At 35.4% G+C, this 21,091-nt stretch overlaps 1 pseudogene; it reads right to left on the bottom strand.

Moving 5' to 3' along the window:
• Positions 1-1,001: 1,001 nt before the first annotated feature.
• The window catches only part of LOC149250909 (ABC transporter I family member 17-like), a 59,316-nt pseudogene continuing 39,226 nt past the window's right edge, over positions 1,002-21,091 (bottom strand).

Genomic DNA, 21,091 nt, shown 5'->3' with positions numbered 1-21,091 from the left:
CACATACAACCTGCATTGGCCATACCCTTTTGTAAAGATAAAATAAAAGAAAATGAAGCCAAAAATCCCTTTTACTGGTCAACAATTTAAAGATTTTGAAGCCTATATTTAAAAATAAGATTCTCATACCAATATCCTTACTTGCTTTGAAACTCTATTCAAATACATCACTTCTTCCAAAAACTTTACATACAATGGATTTTCATAATCCATGTCATGAGTTAAACAAATTTCCATCATCTCTAGAGCAGAGGTGCTCTGAAATCCACTTTCATCATGTCATAAGGGTTGGGTTGAAGAAGAAGGTAACCAATATCGAACATTATTTCAGTTTCCCTTTTAGAAGGCAATTATCGCCACCTATCGTAGCTCTATAGGTGTTATCCATCCTTGGCCAATAAGTTCCAGTAAAAGAAAAAAGATATGGAAGTCATCCCCTCCATTGAATGCCGATCATGGAATGTCGATAAATGGAATATCATACCTCTAATCTTACGATGCAATTAGATGATGCAATCTTATTTGATGCAATTCAATGATGCAATCTTACAATACAAATATTATGATGTGCCATCTTACAATGTAATCTTATCTCTGATCAATATGATGATGATGTAAACTTACATGATGTAATATTATCTTTTTAGTAATTGTGTAAAAGTCCCTCCCCTTCAAGAAAGCTTTATGCAAGTAGGAAAATGAATAAAAAAACTCTAAAAAGAAAACAGATTTCAGCCCCACCTGATTTTTTCTTACCTTGAAGGAATAAAGGTTCTTGGCCTAATAAGAAAGATTTGTTCTTACCTTGAAGGAATAAAGGTTCTTGGCCTAATAATAAAATTTGTATATTGCTTTGTTCCCCACCTAATGAAGTTAAAGCAACCTTTTTTTACAAAAAATTAACCTAAGAGGATTTCATTTTGTAAAATTTCATTCTAATGAATTTTTTAAAAATTCACAATTAATTTCATTCAATTGTGTTTTGTTTGTGACGGTGAAATTCAGGAGCTCAATTCAAGGAACCTGGGAGTTGTGGGATGCTTTGCATTGCATAGCTATTTGGGTTTCAAAGTCTCCACAATTTTCCCATCCACCAACAAAAAGACGAGGTCTGCGATTCTCGAGATTTGTTTCACATTGTGGGAGACAATGATAATGGTCATCCCCTTGTCCCTTCTTAGCTTCTTCATCGACTCCTCGATGAAACCATATGGGAAACTACACATAAAGATCTAAACCATTACACCAAACAATGGTTCCATGTGAAAAATTACATCCCTTAGACAGAACTGAGGGAAGAGATGAAGGATTATATCAATCTTCACAACTTCCTCACGAGTACGAGATATGCAGAATTCGATATAATTGCTGACTACACAAAAAAGTTGGCTGAGAACAAGATGAAGCAACTTTTGAACATGTTGTGCAGTTCTGTAGTTTTAGAGACACAGATAATGCAGACACAATGTTGGGATACAATATGGAAGAATATTAATCTCATACATCTGTATTACCAATACAATAAAAATAACATACAAACATTCATATGTTTGCATGGCTACAAATATTTTGACCACATCGTTACCAAAATGTCCTTATATCCACCCTAGTATCGACGTACAACCTGCATTGGCCATGCACTTATGTAAAGAGAAAAATAAAAGAAAATGAAGCCAAGAATCCCTTTTACTGGTCAACAGTTTAAATATTTTGAAGCCTTTATTTAAAAAGAAGATTCTCATACCAATATCCTTGCTTGCTTTGAAACTCTATTCAAATACATCACTTCTTCCAAAAACTTTACATACAATGGATTGTCATAATCCAAGTCATTAGTTAAACGAAGTTCCATCATCTCTAGAGCAGGGTTATTGTGAAATCCACTTTCATCAAGTCATAAGGGTTGGGTTGAAGAAGAAGGTAACCAATATTGAAAATCGTTTCAGTTTCCCTTTTAGAAGGCATTTATCGCTACCTACAGTAGCTTTGTAGGTGTTATCCATCCTTGGTCAATAAGTTATAGTAAAAGAAAAAAGATATGGAAGTCATCTCCTCCATTGAATGCTGATCATGGAATGTCGATAAATGGAATCTCATACCTGTAATATTATGATGCAATCTTATGCGATGCAATTCAACGATGCAATCTTACAATGCAAAATATTATGATGTGCCATCTTACAATGTAATCTTATCTCTGATTGATATGATGATGATGCAATCTTACACGATGTAATATTATCTTTTTAATAATTGTGTAAAAGTCTCTCCCCTTCAAGAAGGCTTTATGCAGGTAGGAAAATGAATTAAAAAACTCTAAAAAGAAAACAGGTTTCGGTCTCACCCGATTTGTTCTTACCTTGAAGGAATAAAGGTTCTTGGCCTAATAAGAAAATGTGTATATTGCTCCGGTCCCCACCTGATGAAGTGAAAGAAACCCTTTTTTTTTACAGAAAATTAACTTGAGAGGAATTCATTTTGTAAAATTTTATTCTATTGAATTTTTTACAAATTTACAATTCATTTCATTCAATTGCATTTTGTTTGTGATGGTGAAATTCAGGAGCTCAATTCAAGGAACCTGAGAGCTGTGGGATGCTTTGCATTACACAACTGGTTGGGTTTCAGAGTCTCCACAATCTGCCCATCCACCAACAAAAAGACGAGGTCTGCAATTCTCTGGATTTGTTCATGTTGTGGGAGACCATGATAATGGTCATCCCCTTGTCTCTTTTCAGCTTCCCGATCACTAGTACAAAATGACTAATTAATTACTAAAAAAATAACTAAAATTTGCATATAAATGACAATTTTTTAGTCGGTGACCAATAGCAGCTAATTTACAGTATCTTATAATGCGACTAACTTTTAGTCATTTTTAGCTTAGTCATTAATTGGTTTTCTCAATTTGACCATCTAGTAGTATATTTATTCATAAATTTGGTCATAAAATTTTCATTGTTTTAGTCATTAAATTTTGTAATTAATGAGCAAAACCAATTAATTACTAATAGTCATATATATGCAAATTTTAGTCATAATTTGAAACCAATTAATGACCAAAGAAATATGACTAAATTTTAGTTGTATTATAAGATACTATAAATTAACTACAAAAAGTTATATATGTGCAAAATTTAGTCATCATTTTAATCAAAATTTTATCATTTGTAGTAGTCATTTATCTTTTTTTGGTATTTTCATATTCATTATATAAACGATTGATTTAGTAGTTTCTATTCATTTCATTTAATTTCATTCATAATCATTATAAACGACTAATTTAATCATATATTCATTTTATTCGTGTTCATTGTTAATTAATATAAACTACTAATTTAGTAGTTTTAGATTGATTTTATGTGTTTATTATTAATCAATATAAATTAATTAGTATGATTTTGCAACTAAATTTAAAAAGAAATGCCATACAATGTGCATGTTTATCTAATATGGTAACACAAAGTTACATATGTTAATTACAAGACTAAATAATATCAAGTGCAAATAAAAATAATTTCAACTATATAAATTTTATTATATAAAATATCAAGTATTACAATATGAGTTTCCAAGTTAATATCTGTTGGACTACAATTTACACATGAAATATTGTTTCATCATTTCAAAACATTATCACTGTGTTACCAAAGCAATTCAAGTGAATTCACCAACTCTAAAATCTTGACCATCAGTCTCTATGAGTTTGTCTTATGCAAGATATTGGCTCTAAGGGTATCACTAGACATATTCTCTTCTCTCTCTCATTTTGCATTCATCGCTCCAGTGTTATTGTTCTCCTCTTTCTTCAATTATTGCTTCTTACCATCAATATTGAGTTCCTCTCCTGAAAATGAAAGAAGATACAATGTAGAGTATAAGACATGAAAGTTGATGAATACTTGAATACAAAATAAAGTATACTATAAAAGATTTATACGACATATACCTCAACATTCGATAGTGGCCATTATGTGGCTAGATGACCTGCATAAACAAATAAAATAAAATGTCACCATAGAAAATAACACCTTAGGAACTTAGTATTCAACCTTCAACAAGACCATCATCACAATCATACCAACTAAGTTACATGTTAAAAATATCAGGCAATAGATAACTTGTGAAAACAAATGGAAAAAAAAAAATATCAGTGTAAAAAATATCCTTATTGCTTGTTCTAAAAGAGTCATGTTCTTTAAATTTGGATATTCTTTTGCCCAAAATAAAAGTTCCTTGCTATTATGACTTATTCTTTAAGGATCATGAGATTGATCCAACATCATATTGGAGTTTGGAGACAAAATGATTCAACTTTCCAAGATGAGTAACTCACTTGGTTGAATGAAGGTGCTAGCTGTGAGTAGTGTTAAAACCTTAGGGAAGCAAAACACTAAGGCCTAAGAAATTATATCACCACTTGTCCATTGAAAGAAAAAATTTCAATCCCACAATGGCCTCTAGGAGTACATTTTTTTGGATGGATATCACACTCTTTGAGATGATTGTCTAATACAATGAGAAGTGTACATATATTGTCACAATGCCCCTCATAGTCAAACCCTATAGTTTTGTCCTATAATATTAATCATATTATACTATTTAGTTATAAATTATGACTATCAGATAATTATTAGTTCGAATAATTAATCTGGAATTGCGTTTTTAATATTTCTGTATACATGAAAATATTTGGAATAAAGGAGAAGGTACTTTTTGTGACTAGTTAATTTCAAGTTAATCTAAATACACAAGAAATTATGGTGCCTTCTTGTTTCTCTAGCGGTTATTCGCTCATTGTACCAATTTCTCCCATGTCCTCTATTACATTTGGTGAATTCCTGTTTGATGATGTCCAATGCTAATGCAATGGAAATTTATCCTCGATGTTTTTATGAGCCAAAGGAAAGATCCACAAGTAAAAACCAAAAAGTCGCCTCAAAAATATCATTGGGGGCCAAAATGCAATAATTATATGACAAGCCAAGAAACATTACACGCTAATCATCTTCCCTTTAATATTGATTAATAATTTCTTTGCATGATCATGTAATACTAAAGTGTCAAGTAGGGACATTTAAATTTAGTCATCCATCAATATCACCTTTGAGAGTGCGTAGTAGTTAATACTTCCTATTACACACACATTAGATCACCAACTTCAAGGATAGCTATATACACACAACAAAAATGAAATTACAATAAATGCTAGGAAGTCAAATGCAACTAATCTTGAGTCAAGAAAATACCAAGCCCTTCACATTAGCAAGGCATTCTTAGGGACTAAAACATGAAATCCTTCCATTGCATCATTTTCACCTTTTCTTTAATTTCTTTAATTGAGAACATAACTTCCAGAAGAAAAAAAATTCATTGAAAAAGGTCTCAAAATCCTAACATATGCTCGAGTGACTGTCATATTAATTAAGCAAAAGGGCAATTGTTCGATATTATTTTAACTTGCGGAATATATTGAAGAATATGAAGATTTCTCATCCCTTTCTCCTAATCAAATTGTAATGTGTGGGTTCCAATCAAGTAATCAATTTCCCTCCAAGATAGTTAAGAGATCACTTTGGAGAAGGAATTCTAGAAGCTTTGGGATAGTAGAAATGGAATTAACTAGGAGGAAAATGAAGCACTTTAGTGGGTGCTCCAAAATATTTGAACAAAACTGAAAGTTATCTTATACTCCCTCCACACATTTAAAAACAAAAACCATTCAATTGCATCTAATTTATTTTCCACCTTTCTATAATATGTAATTCTTTGAGCAAGAATAGAGCATTCATAAATATTATCATGAAAGAGAACTCTTCATAATCCTAATAAGTTGGGCTCTAACAAATAAACAATTTCATGTAGTGAATAAATCTTACATGGTATATTTCAGTGATTAAAATGACAACTTTATTCTTAATTTCATTACAACAAAAAAAAATTCAACCCTAACTAGTTGGGATCTAACAAATCAAGAATTTCATGTAGTAAAGTAAAATTACATGGTAGATCCCAAGTATTTGCAATGACAAATTTATTCTTGATCTTGTTACAAAATAGATCAATTCAAGAGTACATACGTATTTCCTTATCTAAGACAAACTTTGAACACATTCCGAGATTTCATAGAAATATAATGATACTATTTACGTGAAGGACATGAGAAAGCTATCTATATCTAGCACCCATCACTAGACAATAGTGCTATTGAGACACCATCTCATGGCATTATAATCATGTAGATAGAGAGTGTTATAGAGATACCTTGCAACACCTATTGAACACTACCTTCAAGCTTCAAATTCATCAATTGATTTACTTTAGTAGCAAATTCTAGTGGGATTTCATTAAATACAACTCGACAAAATACATTTATGATAGTTGTTGTTTCCTTCTCTGGATCTACCCCCCTTTGGAAAAGGAATAACTGATATTCCCCAATTTTTGAGGTACTTGCTTCATGTTCAACATGGGCTATTGGGTTCTTCACATGGAAAAGGTTGCAAATATTAGACGTACAATGGAAACAAGCATGCAATTCAAGGTTGCTCCTAAAGTCTCTTGGGTGAATTATAAAACACCATTACTTAAAACATGATATATGGTGGTAACAAAAACCTACCCAAGATCCCACATAATAATTCAGAATGTTGCAAATACGAGATGTATTAAACAATATCAACTATTTAATTGCATAATCACACTAAAATAGACAAATCTTTAAAATGTTGAAAAGTGTGAAAAGAATGGAGTTGGAATATTATAGTTATGTCCCGATAGATATAGCTATGTAAAATGTAACTTCTATCTAAAACACGCAAATGTAACTTCTATAGCTACATGAAATGTAACTTCTATATATAAAAAATGGAGTTGGAATATTATAGTTACGTCAGGGTAGATATAGCTACGTGAAATGTAACTTCTATATAACATTCTAAATATCCCTTTTCAGTCATTTAAGAGACTAACATTTTTTTATCTTCGGTTAATAACTTAATACTCCACCAAAAATAGCATTGAATTGGTTCTTCACCAACCAAGGGGAAATTTTAAACTAGTGTGAAAATTCTTACTCATTCCCCTGCCATATTTCTGATATTTTATTTGTGTGTGAATTTAAGCTAGTGTAATGTAACTTCTACATATTTGACAATTTAAATGTAAAAAATTACCCAGATTGAAGTTATACAATTAACATATGCACAATAAGATACAATATGCATGAGTTATAAGTAATATGACGTTTACATGTTATATCAAGACAAACTTTTTCTCATCTCATTAACTCTTATCTTATAGTTGGTGATGGATATAGCCTTTAAAATTATGAGCCATCCTTGTCATATCTTATATTTAATGATGGATATAGCTTTTAAAAGCATCAACCTTGTTTGTTATTTTATGTACGGTCAATTTAAATGGAAGTGCTCATAATTTTATTCAATATTATCTTGTACAACTAGAAATAAAATGATGTGGGGTTGGTGTTTCTAGTGATTTTCAAACTTGTTTTAATTACCTAAATTTAGCCTATTTAAAATAAATAGGGGTGGTGTTTCTAGTGATTTTCAAACTTGTTTTAATTACCTAAATTTAGCCTATTTAAAGTAAATAGTTGCACTGACCATCTTATCTTCAAGTCAGTAACTTTGCTTGAGGGCATCTTCATGACATCCACCATCTCTGAAAATTATGAAATATTAGTAGTATATTGCACTAAATAAACAACGTTGGCATATAATATTTTATTGTGTTATTTAGTTGTTAACACATCATATTGCTCACTTCTAATTGTATAAAAAACAGAGAGTATGCACAATGACATGTAGTGACATGTGGGTGTCTATTTTACTCAATGATATGCTTGATTTGTTAACCCATTCCAATCTTAGCACAATGAAATTAAGAGAGACAATGACACAAGAAAGACTATCAATAAATGAAATTAGAGACTTTAGAATGCAACTCAAATTATACCTGAATGGAACAATAAGTATTTGTAGCTGCCTGGTCACCGATAAGCATCGAATCACACTATGAAAAATTCCTTGCATTATGAGAATTTGGTTGCACATGCACTAATCCTCTGTAGTAGTTCCTTGACTTGAATATAGATATAATTTTAGAAACAATCCTACTCTTGCAATTCTTCCCTATATGGATCATCTTTGCCCCCCTTATCGATATTTATTTTTCAAGGAAAAAGAATAGAACTCTCCACTTGCATCATCGCCTTTCAAAACAATGCTTGAGTATTTCCAACTGATTATCGGACGAGTATCTACTTAGGTCCATGAAATACTTGATTTGTATCCATCGCACAAACCTATTTTTGTAATAAAATTATAAATCCCACGTCTGCATTCCTCATCCCCAACATACCAATTCTTTATAGTGAAATTCTTTATCATTGCTCCCTCGGTACAATAGAGATTCACTATTGTGGCATGGAGATGATTGGTGTCATAAAATGGTGCAGTGCATCCTTCAATATATGTCACAAAACTCCTCTCACCTCACATAACTCCTCTCATCTACAATAATAAGAGTCCTCTAAAACTACAAAGTCCTCTCAAATTGCGTGGTATCCATCTCATTCATCCTGAAATAAGTGGATATTTCCATGGGTGACAAAGTGTACTTGGGGATTTAATAGAAGGATTTATCACTAAAATAAATTACAATGCACCATAATAGTTATTAGTAGGAGGAACAAACCTTCCAAGCTACTTCCTAACTAGATCAAGATACTCCCGAATTACCTCTTATAACAAACAAAAGATAACCTCAACTACCTATAGAGTCTACCTATGCATGGTAGCAATGAAAACATTGTCAGAAACAACATCTACAACAACTTTGGTCAATCTCTTCTTCTATTCAAGGGCATGCCCAACTTTTCAAAAGTATCAAGCAAGCCATGGTCCACGTCATCCAAGCTCCTCTTCTTCTTCTACTCTCTCTTTTTAGGTTCAGCATAATAACAAAGGTCTTGGAAATTGATGGGTGGGTAAAAGTTATCAAACCATTTCGATTCTTCCATTTTTAATCATTATCTGTAAGCATTAAGTCTAAATTGTAAAAGCTATTTAAGTTCCTTCTTTTTAGCTGAAATTTACTTAAGATTTGGAGAGTTGTAAGGTTTTATGGATCTAAGTATATTCTAGTTAAAATATATTAACATGGTTTAAAATTGTAGGCATTGAGATCAGAATCTAAGGATGAAACAAAAAATATTTTATGTTCATGATTACAAGAAATTTTAATTTCATGTAACAAAGTTTGAGGAAGGTCTAGTATTTACATCCTACCAGAAAATTTGCTTGCATCACTCAAGCCCTTTGAATTTGAGCATGGTAGAGCCCATTACACAAACAATCAACCACTAAAAAAGGAGAAAAGAAAAAATAAAATTTCATACATTCTAACCTTAGAAAAGTTAGGGAGGAGAAAACTGATCTGTACAATAAGGACACCAGAATCAAGATTTGCATTATCATAATCATTAAACCCTTTGTACAATAAGGACATGCAAAATGATTACTTGTGCATTGCCTTTTGATGAATTATTGGCCGCAATCAAAATCTGCATTATCATAATCATTAAACCCTCAACTCTAGATGAAATTTATGATTTGATCATATAAACCCTCGAAATTGTTTACCCATAGGAAAAAAATCATCTTTAGTAGAAAGAAAGAACTCTCAAGAGTCCAAATTCATGCCCATGTACAAATGACCAAAATCTCCATGCCCAATGATCTTGCCCTTGCCCTTCCTCCATCTAATAGTTGATAAGGCGTTTCCCATCAAAACTCCATCTGGGTTTTGAATCCCATGAAATCCGTAGATCATGTTGATGGTCTTCCTTCTTCTGGAATTTCCACGTAGATATCAACAAGGCAGAGAAAATGCAGTGCTACAATGTGATGTTGTAATCTGTGAATATTTTATTTGAACCTAGAGCTAAACTAGAAATGAAAAAGAAAATAAATATTTATAATGGAAAAATAAAATAAATATTTATAATATAAAATAAAATATATAAATTTCAATTGGGTTAAATGATTTATTTTTAATAATAATTTCATATTTTTGTGTAAGACGCTAAATTAAAACGAGGAAGAAGAAGTTAAAAATGACATTGGGATGAGTGTAAACATTTAAATATGGCCTCAATTAATAATAAAAAAGTTAAATTAATGAAAATAATAAAATTCAATTTGTTATATTTTGATTTTGTTATTAACTTGTGAATAGGCTTTGTTACAATACCATGGGCCAATACGAAAAGTCCAAAAACCATAACTTATTTCACAACCAAAATATTTCATAACAATATGGCAAGATTCTTAACCATGAATATTCACCCCCACATTATGGTAGATATTATTAACTTGTAAAAAATAGCCTTTGTTACAATACCATGGGTGAATACCATGGATTATCAATACCACATGCCCAAAAAACATAAATTATTTCACAATCAAAATATTTTATAACAATATGACAAGATTGTTAACCATGGATATTCACCCTCACTTTACCATGGATATTAACTTGTAAATCAGCTTTGTTACAATACCATGGGCCAATATCATGGCATATATATACCACATGCCAAAAAACCATTACTTATTTCTAATGTATGAAATGTAAATAATTATTTTGTAAATTTAATAATTCTTTAAGTGTTATTTTTGTTCATATTTTCTTGTTTTTATTTTAATTTTACTTTTTTTGTAGTGAGGTTTTTATTGTTTTGCATATATAAAGAAGAAGGTCGATATTTTGAATTTTCGATATTCTACATATTTATACATTGTTAACTATTTTTTCAATCCACAAGAAATAATTGTTTCTAAAAAACAATGTTTTTTAACAATGGACATAAAAATAGCTATTTTTAAGATAAATATAACTAAAAAACTACACGTTTTGATAATTTTTTGCTACAATTGACATACGAAAATCACAATTTTTATACGAAAATTTTAACTAAAAATAGTTAAATAATACTTTTTTTTTTTATGAATTTCATGTCAAAAAAATAATAATAAACACTTTTTTTTTCAAAAAATAATGACTAACTTAAAAATTGATGAAAAAATCACATATTACAAACATTGAACGCATAACAACCCTCTCCCGGCCTAGCCGCCACCCCTCCCTCACACAGCGCCCGCACCCTCTCCCCTCCCCCAATCCGCCCCCTCTCCCCACACTCCTCTCCCTCCCCCTCCTCACCCCCTCACGCCCCCCTCCCCCCTTTCCACTTGCCTGCCCCCCTTCCCCCACCCGCAATCGGCCGGCCACCCACTCCCTCTGCCCCCTCCCCACACTCCCCTAACCTAACTGCCCCCTCCCCCTCTCAAACCCCCCTTCCCCTCCGCCCCCCTACCCCTCACCCCATGCACCCCCTCCCCCTCGCGCCCCTCCCCAGCTGCCCCCTACCCCATCCCCCACCCGCAATCGACCAGCCACCCGCTCCCTCCCCCCATTCCCCATCCTAGCTGCCCCCTCCCCACACTCCCCTAACCTACCCACCACCTCCACACTCTCACCCCCCCTTCCCCCTCCACCCGACCCCTCACCCCACGTGCCCCCTCCTCGATTGCGTCCATCCGCTCCCTCCCCCCATTCCTCACCCTATCCGGCCCCTCCCCACACCTCCCCTACCCTACATGCCCCCTCCACCCCCTCACCTCCCCCCTTCCCCCCTCCACACCACCCCACCCCTCACCTCACATGCCCCACCCCCCACCTCTCCCCACCCCTCACCCCACATTCCCCACCCCCCACCTCTCCCCACCCTACCCCAACCTCCCCCACCCATCCCCTCACACACCCCCCCCCCCCCTCCACCTTACCCAGTCCTAACCCTACCTGCCCACCCCCTCATGCCCCCCTCGCCCTACCGGGCCCTCACCCTACCCGCGCTACCCGCCCACCCCCTCACGCCCTCCCCACCTTGCATAAAATAGGAGAAGGAAAAAGGCACTTCAATGTTGTATTTTAGTAGCTCCTCAACTTCAATGCACCTTCATGGTGATGAGGGTTAACAATTGGTTATTTTCTTGGCACCCACATTCGTATGGTTTTGAGATATGGCCAATGGGTTGTGCAATTACTTTCCTTCTATTAAACATGATTTCCATGTTAGAGACTTACTCTTGGAGGATGAGGGCATTGCCAAGCAATAATTCAAACTAAAGAAAAAAGCCTATAAAAAGGAAGGAAAACCCTAATCTTCAATTGAGTGCTCCACTTGATCATGAGACTATTTTTGTAAAGAAAACAGAGCATTATTTGTGTTAATGGTTTCCACTACAAATCTATGTAATGGTCACTTGTATAATTGATTTTGTTGTTTTAATTTATCCTATGCATAATGTACTTATAATTATGCAATATTCAACTTTATGTTTCATATACTTTGAATGTGATTATAAATAGGTTTTGGAATGGACGCTAATTCTGTTTTTTCAATATTAATAGATGATAAATTCGAGACATCTATATCTACACTCTTTAAAGTGATCATCATTTATATGGATTACATTTTTTTTATGAGCGAAACATGTCTCTTATCAGATATAACTTGAGGGAGAATAGCATTCCATTCCACAATCACTCTAGCTAAACCCAATTAATAAATAGATTACACACCAATAAACATCAACCAACTCTCACTTTCCTCAACAATGATGTAAAAATATATATAGCCTATTAAATGTGTTTACTGACTCTCACTTTCCTCAACAATGATGTAAAAATATATATAAACTATTAAATGTGGACCATTAAAGTGACTTTATGTATGTAAACATGCAAATAAGAACATAATAGATACATATTTCTTTAAATTTTAATTTTAAGATTTAAAAAAGGGAACCAAATATAGTTATTTAAGGTTATTTATTTTTAATGTTTGATTCCAACAACCCTGGCAATATATATATCCGTGCTGAGTCGTTATCACCTCACATGTTGAAACCTGTAGCTATGCTAATGACTACCACCACTTAGCGTTGCTTACCAAGTGGAACCAAGAACAGATGATTTCATAGCACACCATGTTGAAGCCTGTAACTATGCTGATGACTACCACCACTTAGCGTTGCTTACCAAGTGGAACCAAGAACAAAGGATTTCATAGCACAACTTATGAACAACTTGAAATATATATTAACATGCACAGGGCTAAAAACAATTAAAGAGAAAATTACCAATACATATTAAAATTTAAAGTGGTGCTACAATTTCGAAGTCAATGGACACAAAGAGTTAGTCAATTACACTTGATTATCCAACAATTGTTAGTAGAGTTGTAATATAGTATTAGTGGCCCAACCAGTAGTATAAGAGTTTCATGTACAGTAAAAATATACCCAATAAAATATTTATTTAACAAACATTAAAAATATCAAAGCAAAATATAGTGATAATACTTGGACAATAGAAAAATTGAGTTGTCAATTTGTCATCTAACAAACATTACAAATATCAATATGCACAAATAAATATAAGGGAAAAAATGATTTCTAATTTACACTATAAATATCAATATATATAAATTAATGCAAACAAGAAAAATACAACTACAGTGTTTGTACATTAAACAATGTTGTACCATTTAACTCACCATATGTTCATCCCATGAAACTTTTATCTTATTCATACTAGTATTTGATCCTTCATGTCAAAGTAAAGTGTCTATATCTTTACTTTTCTATCACAAAACCTAGAAAAAACTATACTAAAAATATTAATAAATAATTTGTTTTCAAGTAATTATTTGTGTTCATAATACTAATTATTAAACATCTTCAAAACCAAAACATTGACATTCTTAAATAATTTATTGAAATTTGAACCATAGAGTATTAATTATCAAATTACATCAAGTGTAATTATCTAACTCTTGTATAAATTGGAATAGTCGCTCAAAATTTGATTAAAATTGGAATAGTCGCTCAAAATTTGATTAGTCTGGAACCAAGTTAAAATTACCTTAAAACCCAATGTTGTTTTGATGCGAAGAATTATGGATAAGAACCCTAAAGTCCTAGGACACGTTTCTTGGAAAAAGGTTAAGAGATTTCCCTAAGGCGATGAGAACGAAAGTCTTCGACGCAAAGTCACGTCTTGAATTATGTCCTGTTATGCATTTGTAATGATCACAATTGCGAACCATTACCCTTATGGCCCACAGCTGGTTCTCAACACTAGGAGTTCCTTCAAGCACTTCGTCGAACCTAAAAGCATGCGGTATTTAAAATGTGAGTGCACGAAGAGATCGTTTCGCTGAAGTGTTTGGAGGAACTTCGGGGGTCATTGAACTACCAAACTGCTTCAGCCACTTTTAGTGACAGCATAGCTGCAGACAACCCATTGATTCATCCTTATTGCGATGTAACTGTAATTAATTTTCTTTCCCTTGTAATCATACATACACTAGGTATTAATAGATATATTAGTCGTTTTATTTATGGGCCGTTTTAATTTAATTAGAATGGGTAATAGATATATTACTCCTTCCATCCTTTCGCTTTTCTAGTTAAATTAGTATGGAGGTTATACAATTTTTGATTTTATACAAGAGTTGTAATCGTTTCCAGTGATCATTACCACTGTGAACCATAGCCCTTATCGCCCACAGCTGGTTCTCAATGATTCATCAAAAGTGTTGGAAAATTCCCAGCCCTTAGTTGATGGCCGATTCTGAGAATCGGCCAGCCACCCCGGGCCGGCCGACGGGCAGCCGGAGTGGCTGGGAGGTGGCTGGATGGCCGGAGAATTTTCCAAGACTTTTGATGTTTAAACGACAAACGTTGAAGCAGGAGGAAGTCAGGCCAAGATCGGAGCCCCACTTGGGAGGAAGTCAAGCTCTATTATTTTGTTTTGACACTCTTACAACAATGCGATCAGTGTAACAGCCGAATCTGAGTATAGCAGGTTGGATATGCCGTCCAAACTATCACCTTTAGCGCACAGTAGTTGTAACGCTCTCATATCAACGAAGAGATGATTGAATGTGAAATTGATGAAATCATTAACCATATCAACCACACGAATGGATGTTGAATGTATTAAACGATTGAACATATCAACGGTGCGATTATTGAATGTGATAGTACTGAAACGATTTCCCACATCTACAACATATTCAAACGAATAGCCAGATCTTCGTTCAACCATGTTAATTTGACGCACCTAAATTTTCATATGGAAACTGTTAGAAACAAGATTGATTTATTTACGTGGTTTACGGATTCATAAGCTGAAGACACATTTCACTGAGCATAAATAGCAAAACCACTTGTATGGTTCTCAGTTGGTTGGATTATGTGGAGAAGATAAATATTGTCTATCCCCATCTTTCTCTCAGTTATGTGGCATACTTACAGTAAATCTAGTGACACCTTTGTATCTTTAAAATGCTAAGAAATGTTTGTTTAATCAAAATCAAGCACGTGAAGCCAAAAGCACAGAGAGAGAAAGAGAAAACATATATGAAGATTGTTTTAATGTTGTAGATTCGTTCATCCATTAAACACGTGGCCTTATATATTCATGCCACCCAGCAATGCCAAAAGCATAGCATAGTTTGATAAAGTTGTGATTCCTTTACACGTGGTGGTTGTTCCAAATTTTCCCTCCTATCCCATCATTACCACACATGTAGTTTACTTTATTTTTCATCGTTTAAATACAAATACTCCCAACGTTCATAGTACATGCATTACACATATCCAGTGGTCTCTTGGTCACACAAATTGTAGCACATTTGGTACATTCTGGGAGCCATTATGAAACACCCAGCTTTCTCTCAGTTATGTGGCATACGTACAGTAAGTCAAGTGACACCTTTGTATCTTTAAAATGCTACGAAAAGTTTGTTTAATCAAAATCAACCACGTGAAGCCAAAAGCACAGAGACAGAAAGAGAAAACATATATGAAGATTACTTTACTGTTGTAGATTCGTTCATCCATTAAATGCATGGCCTTATATATTCATGCCACCAAGCAATGCCAAAAGCATAGCACAGTTTGATAAAGTTGTGATTCCTTTAAACGTGGTGGTTGTTCCAAATTTTCCCTCTTATCCCATCCTTACCACACATGTAGTTTGCTTTATTTTTCATCTTTTAGATACAAATACTCCCAACGTTCATAGTACATGCATTACACATATCCAGTATTGTCTCTTGGTCACAGAAATTGCAGCGCATTTGGTACATTCTGGAAGCCATTATGAAACACCCATCTTTCTCTCAGTTATGTGGCATACATACAGTAAGTCTAGTGATACCTTTGTATCTTTAAAATCCTAGTTTGTTTAATCAAAATCAACCACGTGAAGCCAAAAGCACAGAGACAGAAAGAGAAAACATATATGAAGATTACTTTACTGTTGTAGATTCGTTCATCCATTAAATGCATGGCCTTATATATTCATGCCACCAAGCAATGCCAAAAGCATAGCATAGTTTGATAAAGTTGTGATTACTTTAAACATGGTGGTTGTTCCAAATTTTCCCTCTTATCCTTACCAGTTTGCTTTATTTTTCATCGTTTAAATACAAATACTCCCAACGTTCATAGTACATGCATTACACATATCCAGTGGTCTCTTGGTCACACAAATTGTAGCACATTTGGTACATTCTGGGAGCCATTATGAAACACCCAGCTTTCTCTCAGTTATGTGGCATACGTACAGTAAGTCAAGTGACACCTTTGTATCTTTAAAATGCTAAGAAATGTTTGTTTAATCAAAATCAACCACGTGAAGCCAAAAGCACAGAGAAAGAAAGAGAAAACATATATGAAGATTACTTTACTATTGTAGATTCGTTCATCCATTAAATGCGTGGCCTTATATATTCATGCCACCAAGCAGTGCCAAAAGCATAGCAGAGTTTGATAAAGTTGTGATTCCTTTACATGTGGTGGTTGTTCCAAATTTTCCCTCCTATACCATCCTTACCACACATGTAGTTTGCTTTATTTTTCATCGTTTAAATACAAATACTCCCAACGTTCATGGTACATGCATTACACATATCCATTGGTCTCTTGGTCACAGAAATTGCAGCACATTTGGTACATTCAGGGAGCCATTATGAAACACCCATAAGCTGATTTATTTATGCTCAGTGGAATGTGTCTTCACCTTATGAATCTGTAAACCACGTAAATAAATCAATCTTGTTTCTAACAGTTTTCATATGAAAATTTAGGTGCGTGGAATTAACATGGTTGAACGAAGATCTGGCTATTCGTTTGAATATGCTGTAGAGCTGGGCAATCGTTTCAGTGCTATCACATTCAGTAATCGCACCGTTGATATGTTCAATCATTTAATACATTCAACATCCATTCGCGTGGTTGATATGGTCAATGATTTCATCAACTTCACATTCAATCATCTCTTTGTTGATATGAGAGCATTGCAGCTACTGCGCGCTGAAGGTGATGGTTTGGACAGCATATCCAACCTGCTACACTCAGATTCGGCTATTACACTGATCGCATTGTTGTAAAAGTGTCAAAACAAAATAATACAGCTTGACTTCCTGCCAAGTGGGGCTCTGATCTTGGCCTGACTTCTTCCTCTTTCAACGCTTGTCCTTTAAACATCAAAAGTGTTGGAAAATACTCCACCCTTAGTTGATGAGATTCGGCAGGCATGTCACGCCCCCAAGTCTACGGTTATTTTTTTTCCGTGCCCGGCGGGGTGCGGCACCGCCGAGCGTTCACTTTTTAACAAGTTCACACTTATGGACTACACCTTAACCAATATAATCAGCTTTAACCGATATAAACATGTCTTCACTTATTAATATAAGCATTAATCTTCATCAATCTTCATAAGCCATTCTTAACATTATCAAATGCAATTTAACTGAATAACAATTGCAAAACAATCGAGAAAAATGGGAAAGGCAACTCCCAACAGTCTGCCCGAATATATTATGATCTTTTCAATAATACAAATGTACAAGTGTGTCGGGCCAATCCCACGACCAACACTTGGAAATAATACAACAAAGCATAAGAAGCCTTAACCATACACAATAATGCACCTTGTCCCGGAGCGGGTACCCACACGGGTCACCCAAAACGCTCATACAAATCTGCGCAATACCGTGTACCAAATTTCTGCTTCAACCGTAGCTCGTAACCTCTTCGTTCTCCCAAACTCCAAGTAGAAATCCTCACATACTCACTTTGTCATGCGCATGAGTTATGCGCATAAGAACTGCGCATTTTCTCACTTGAGATGCGAAGACAAGAGCGAAAGATGATGGAGAGAATGAGCTCCATCTCTCCCAATTTATACGTATGCTTCCTTATGTTTTAAGAGGGGTTCCCAATTCATGGCCGACTCCTCTTTTGAACACATAAGCCCACGTAATGTTTAAAATTACATTATTTTAATTCGTTTTATTTTTAATTAAGTCACGCACATATTCATATGTGCGTCCATTTGTTAACACATATACGCCCTTCTTATATTTTAATGGCCGCCCCCATCATATATATAGCCACTTATATTTCATTTTAATTATTCACACATATTAATATATGCGTTCACCCCCATATAATATGCGCCCTTCTTATGTTTTAATGGCCGTCCATAATCCATATAAGGTCACGTATATTATACGTTATTCGCTTATGTTTACATGCCATTCCATACATGCGCATAAGCTCCATTTTTATGTGCGTTCAATATATTCGTTCGACACTTGGCCACATCTCGCCTAAGTGTCTCCGCCATATATCTCTGTCGCACTGCAACTCCAGTTCGTCGCACCGTCCTGCAGCTCCGTCGCACTATTGGGTGGTCGCACCCGCTCGTCGGGTGGTCGTGCCCGTGTTTGCCTGTACCCGCAGAACCGCGTCCTTAACTCTGTTGCCTCGCGCCCGCTTCGTCGAACCGCGCCCTCGTTCCGTCATGCTGTCCACCGCATTTGTCGTTCGGGCCGTTCGCCCATCGGGCGTGGGTCGCCCATGGGTCGTCCGCCCATCGGGTCGCCCACCAATCCTACGCACCGCACCAACTCGCCTTCCGCAGCTCGTGCTGAACCTCGTCGTGCCGTGCCTCAACCGTCGCACATCAACTCGTCGGGCCGCCCGTCCATCGTGTAAGGGCGCCCGCCCGGGTCGTGCCCACGTCTAACCGCCGGGTGAATGTCGTGCGCGCCCTGCCCAAACTGCCAGGGCGTTACATTCTCCTCCACCCGAAAACGTTGTCGTCCCGACAACACACCGCCTCAGTAGCTCCCCACCAAGACTGCATCAACAGGAAGTCATCTCAATCCATGATGATCAATCACCATGTGTCGTCCTCATGTGAACTGCCGCCATGATACTCCAACACGATGCCAACATATCTCTGCCCACTGCATGCCCTCATGTCTGAACTAGTTGGGTAGCTAGTCCAACCATCACGTCCAATCCATGAGAGTGAACATCCCCATGTCACCATCAGTCGTTCCTCAAAGCATCCTGTCACATCCCTGACTCACCAAGAATCAGCTCCCATAATCCATGCTCAGGTCCATGAAAACTCCATCCATTTCATCTGCAACATGCTGTCCACGAAGTGTTGGTGTCCACGAAGTGTTGGTGTCGTGCACGCCCTGCCCAAACTGCCAGGGTGTTACAAGGCACCTCGGGCGGCCGCGCGGCCAACGAGGTGGCGCGAGGTGGGTGGCGTTGCCCACCCCGCGCCACCCGGACAGCCCGTGCGCCCGCCCGCGGTGGCTGGCTGATTCTCAAAATTGGCCATCAACTAAGCGCGGAGTATTTTCCAACACTTTTGATGAATCATTGAGAACTAGCTGTGGGCGATAAGGGCTATGGTTCGCAACTAGCTGTGGGCGATAAGGGCTATGGTTCGCAGTGGTAATGATCGCTAGAAACGATTACAACTCTTGTATAAATTCAAAAATTGTATGACCTCCATACTAATTTAACTAGAAAAGCGAAAAGCGAAAGGATGGAAAGAGTAATATATCTATTACCCATTCTAATTAAATTAGAACGGCCAATAAATAAAACGACTAATATATCTATTAATACCTAGTGTATGTATGATTACAAGGGAAAGAAAATTAATTACAGTTACATCGCAATAAGGATGAATCAATGGGTTGTCTACAGCTACGCTGTCACTAAAAGTGGTTGAAGCAGTTTGGTAGTTCAATGACCTCTGAAGTTCCTCCAAACACTTAGCGAAATGATCTCTTCGTGCACTCACATTTTAAATACTGCATGCTTTTAGGTTTGACGAAGTGCTTGAAGGAACTCCCGTCAGCTATGGGCGATAAGCGCGATGGTTTGCAGTGATCATTACAAATGCATAATAAGATGTAATTCAAGACGTGATTTTGCGTCAAAGACTTTGGTTCTCGTCGCCTTAGGGAAATCTCTTAACCTTTTTCCAAGAAACTTGTCCTCGGACTTTAGGGTTCTTATCCATAATTCTTGGCATCAAGACATTGGTTTTCAAGGTAATTTTAACTTGGTTCTAGACTAATCAAATTTTGAGCGACTATTCCAATTTATACCAGAGTTAGATAATTACACATGATTATCCAACTCTTCGGTTCAAATTACACTCTATAATTAATACTCTTCGTTCAAATTTCAATAAATTATTTAAGAATGTCAATGTTTTGGTTTTGAAGATGTTTAATAATTAGTATTATGAATACAAATAATTACTTGAAAACAAATTATTTATTAACATTAATATAGTGTTTTCTAGGTTTTGTGGTAAAAATTAAAGATATAGACATTTTACTTTGACATGAAAGATCAAAGACTAGTACAAATAAGATAAAAGTTTCACGAGATGAACACATCATGAGTTAAATGGTACAACGTTGTTCAATGTACAAACACTATAGTTGTATTTTTCATGTTTGCATTAATTTATATATATTGATATTTATAGTGTTAATTAGATGGCTTTTTTTCCCTTATATTTATTTATGCATATTGATATTTGTAATGTTTGTTGGATTACAAATTGACAATTCAATTTTTCTATTGTTTGAGTATTAGCA

This window comes from Pinus tabuliformis, chromosome 7 (genome assembly GCF_031772625.1).
Source record: "Pinus tabuliformis cultivar Carrire ecotype Pingquan chromosome 7, CPIR1, whole genome shotgun sequence".
NCBI lineage: Eukaryota > Viridiplantae > Streptophyta > Pinopsida > Pinales > Pinaceae > Pinus > Pinus tabuliformis.
The sequence above is the reverse complement of the archived record's forward strand: the minus strand, read 5'-3'. Positions and strand labels throughout refer to the sequence as shown.